Source organism: Rattus rattus, chromosome 14, assembly GCF_011064425.1.
Source record: "Rattus rattus isolate New Zealand chromosome 14, Rrattus_CSIRO_v1, whole genome shotgun sequence".
Lineage (NCBI taxonomy): Eukaryota > Metazoa > Chordata > Mammalia > Rodentia > Muridae > Rattus > Rattus rattus.
This window is the reverse complement of record NC_046167.1, coordinates 81159441-81164183: the sequence shown is the minus strand read 5'-3', so window position 1 is coordinate 81164183 and position 4743 is coordinate 81159441.

Genomic DNA, 4743 nt, shown 5'->3' with positions numbered 1-4743 from the left:
CCTTAGCGTGGGAATGTAGCAGAGCTTCCTTATGGGAAAAGGTGTCTGCAGAAGCAGACGGTCATACTGAAGGGTGACAGGGTGAAAGATTTCCCAGTGAGAGTGGCACAGTGCTGCCTGTCAGGCATCCCGTCTTGTGCAAAGAGGCAAGACAAAATGACAGGAAGTGTCCATACTGGAAAGTAAACACAATTATCATCATCCACAGCGAGTCCTTGTAGAAAACCCAATGACATATCCCTTACGACTTTAAGAGTCATTACAAAACTGCCATAATTAACATAAGTGAAACCACCACCGAGACAAACAGGCCAGAAAACTGGGACAGAACAGAAAACCAGAAGTAGACATACGTGTGTGTGTGTGTGTGTGCGTGTGATGTGTGTGTGTGTGATGTGTGTGTGTGATGTGTGCGTGTGTGTGTGTATGTGTGTGTGTGGTGTGTGTATGTGTGTGTGTACTTGTGTGTGGGCATATGTGTGTGCGTGTGTGTGTATGTGTGTGTGATGTGTGTGTATGTGTGTGTGGTGTGTGTATGTGTGTGTGTACTTGTGTGTGGGCATATGTGTGTGCGTGTGTGTGTTTGCACGCGCGCGCGCATGTGTGCGCACTCACTCTGCGTACAATGGTGAGCTTTGACAGAAGTGCTAAGGCAGACCACTGGAAATAATAGTCATCCTTTCAACCAAAAAATAGTGCAAACCCCAAATGACTTAGGCCTCCTCTCACACAACTGATTTAAGTAAAACAGTCTACAGGCCCACATGCAATTCCCAGGGTAGATGGTAGTTTTACAGAAGGAAAAAAAAGAATGAAATTAATAGAGATTGGGAAATTTGCCCACCTTTGTATAGATTGCTATTGAACTAGGCTCTGACCCTATTTTTGATTCCAAGCTTTTTTCCCCCTATTGCCTACTATCTTGATATCTTTGGATTCTAGCCATGATCTCTTAGAGAAGAAGGAAAAGAAGGAAGGAAGGAAGGAAGGAAGGAAGGACGGAAGGAAGGAAGGAAGGAAGGAAGGAAGGAAGGAAGGGAAGGAGAGAAGGAAGGGAAGGAGGAAGGAAGGAAGGACGGAAGGAAGGAGGAAGGAAGGAAGGAAAAAAGGAGGGAAGGAGGGAATAGAGATAAGACAGGAGGGAGGGAAGGAGGGAAGGAAAGAGAAGGAAGGAAGGAAAAGAGGTAAGACAGGAGGGAGGGATGGAGGGATACTGGAGAGCTACCTTTAAGCCTCCAGAATTTTCTCTGAAAAACATGCCCGAGGAATTTCCTAGGTGACATCATCACTCCCCTGACCAGTGCCAGGCAAATGGACACCCTGCTTGGTGTCCCTGAGGCCGTGAGCATCTTTTCCTCACAGAACCATTGATATTCATTCCATGTCTTTCTGGAATGCGAGTATGTGAACAGAACCTTTAGCTTAAAAACATGGGAGCAAATCGCTACACCTCGCTAATGAGTACACAACATTTCTTTTAAATGCAAAGTACTCAACTGTATTGTCCTGGTGATCCTGGGTGACCGCCAAGGTGCAGTTCCTTAGCACCATTGCTGTTTTTTAAAAACACTTTTCCAACGTAATTCGTGTCACAAGTTGAGGGAGACCCCAGGACTAACTTTGTCCAACCCCAGCATATGCTTCTGTTGGGAGTGCCCTACAGCATTTCAAGGGTTGTCGGGGCAGCTTCTGGAGTTCTAGCTGGCTCTGACGCTTGCTGACTCTGATTCTAGCTCCTGGCGTTCGCAGTGAGTTTATTGGTTTTCCCAAACCCTAACAATCTGCAAGTGAATCTCCACAAACCTGAGAAGAACCATAGCTCCCCGGGAGGAGACCCGTGACACTGGCTTGATTAAGAGGAGTTACCTCGGTGAGAAGAGGTGAGACAGACATGACCCTGTGAGGATTACTGACTTTTATCAGTGCCAGGATGGATTAGGGAACAGAGTAGAGGGACAGCACCTTGGCAGGGAGTAGAAAATGGTGCCAGCACTTCCCAAATGTGCCCCATGCACACCCCCTGCACTGAGTAGGTCTCAAACTAGAGGGAAAATGGGGGGAGCTTCGCCCATCACTTCTCTTAGGAGCCCAGATCCCACAGCAGCTGTCCCCTGCAGTTTCTGAAATTGAATCCAATTTCCCAAATATTAAAACACCGAGTGTCGTTACAATTCATAATTAGTATCCCTTTGCATAGCTTTGATATGAAGTGTCTCTCTCAGGACTACCTTATTCAAGACTTAGTCGTGGGCAGACGACACCAGCGGGAGGTGGGAAAACCGGCAGAGGCTGGGTGGTCACTGGGGACATACGCACCTTTGAAGGAGATAACAGGACTCCGATCTCTTCCTCTCTGTCTCTTTGAGCCTCTGGTTCAGGTTTGGCTTTGGTGTCCTGCATTTTTTTTGTTTTTTTTTTCATATTTAGTTGAGTATTGGCCTTTCACTGTCTGTAAAGAATTGCGTGGAATCTTAAAGGAGATTGCATTGAATCTGTAGATTGCTGTTGGTAGGATGGTCATTTTAATTATGTTAATCCTACTGATCCATGAGCTTGTAAGATCTTTCCATCTTCTGATATCTTCATCAATTTCTTTCTTCAAAGACTGGAAGGTTTGGTTTGTTTTTTTTTTAAATCGTACAATAACACACTGAAAGTGTTTACCAGCTGTAGGAGTCCCCTGGTGGAATTTCTAGGGTGACCAATATATACTATTGTATCTTCTGCAAATGTCTTCTTGCTTTCCAATATGTATCCCCTTGAGCTCCTTCAGTTGTCTTACTGCTCTAAGACTTTGAGTACTGTATTGAATAAACACAGAGAGAAGAGACAATCTTGTCCCTGATTTTAGTGGAATTATTTTGAGTTTCTATTTAATTTGATGTTGGCTACAGGCTTGCTGTAAACTGCCTTTGCTATGTTTAGGTATGTGCCTTGTATCCCTAACATCTGGACTTTTATCATGAAGCGGTGTTGGATTTTGTCAAAGGCTTTTCTGTATCTAATAAGATGATCGTCTTTCACTTTGTTTATATGAGGGATCACACTCATTGACTTTTTTACATCGAACCATCCCTGCATATCTGGGATGAAACCTGTTAGATGAGGGGGGACAGCCAATTTGAGGTGTTCTTGGATTCGGTTTGTGAGTATTTTGTTGGGTATTTTTGCATCTATGTTCATAGGGAAATTGATCTGTAATTCTCTTTCTTTGTTGGGTCTTGATGTGGTCTGGGTAACAGAGTTTCTGCACTAAAACCATCTGGCCCTGGGCTTCTTTTTGCTTGGGATACTTTTAATGACTACCTCTGTTTCAGTAGGGGTTGTAGGTCTGTTTAAATTGCTTATCTGCTTTTGGTAAGTGGTGCCTACCAAGAAAATTATCTATTTCTCTTCAAATTTCCAATATGGTGGATTCCTGTACTTTAAAGTGTGTCCTTAGGATCCTCCGGATTTCCTTGGTGTCTGCTGTTATGTCCCCCTTTTTGTTTTGTGAGTTTGTTAATTTGGGTCTCTGCCTTTTAGTTTTGATTTAGTTTTTTTTGTTTTTTTGTTTTTTTTTATCCTGTTAATTTTCTCAAAGAACCAACACTTTGTTCCGCTGGTTCTTTTTGTTCTCTTTGTTTCTATTTTATTGACTTCAGCTCCGAGTTTGATTATTTCTTGCTGCCTACTCTTCTTCACTGCTCTTGACTGTCATTCCTTTTGTTTGTTCTAGAGCTTTCAAAAGGTGTGCTGCTAAGGTGTGAGTGTGAAGGATCTCCAGTTTGTGATGTAAGCACTTGCCTCTTAGAATTGCTTTCCCTGTGTCCTCTAAGTCTGGGTATGCTGTGCATTCATTTCATTGGATTCTGTATTTAATTTTCTATTTATTTCTACCTTGACCCCTTTTCCATTCAGGGAGTTTTTTTCAGCTTCCGTGAGTCTGTAAGGTCTCTATCACTTGTGTCGTTGTTGATATCCAGCTTTTATCCATAGTGGTCTGTTAAGATTCGGGAAGTCACTTCGGTTTTCTCGTATCTGCTGAGACATGCTTCGTCGTGTTTGCGGTCAATTGGTGCAGAGCAGAAGGTATTTTCTTATTCTCTTTGTGTTTGGGTAAAATGTTCTCTAGATATCTGTTGCATCCATTCGGCTCATGGCAGTTGTTAGCGCCAGTATTTACCTCCCGTTTATTTTCATCTCAATACCTATTGGTGAGAATGAGGTATTGAAGTCTCCCACTATCAGTGTGTAAGGGTTAATATGTAATTTAGGCTTAGTAGTGAAATGTGGGTGTCCTGAGTTTGGGGCATAGTTAAGAATTGAAATGTCAACTTAGTAGACTTTTTCTTTCATGAATATATAGTGTCCTTCCCTGTTTCTTTTTATTAGTTTTGGTTTAAAGTCTATTTTATTAGGTATAATTCTAGTGGCTACAACAGCTTGATGTTAGGAAATCTTTTTTTTTTTTTTTTTAACTCTTTACCCTTAGGTAATGTCTATCTTTGACGCTGAGATGTGTTCTTGGATGCAGCAGAAGGATGGGTTCTGTTTTTGCATCTGTTCTGTTAGTCTGTGTCTTTTTTTAAAAAAATTATTATTCTTTATTTTGATTTTTTTAAAGAGCTTTTTATTGGTTCTTTGTGAATTTCACATCCTGCACCCTATCCCACTAATTCCCCTTCCTGTCATTCCTGCCTTCTACCTTTGCAACCTCCCTCCTTAACAGAGAAAAAATAATCTTGTTGTGAAAAATGTAGT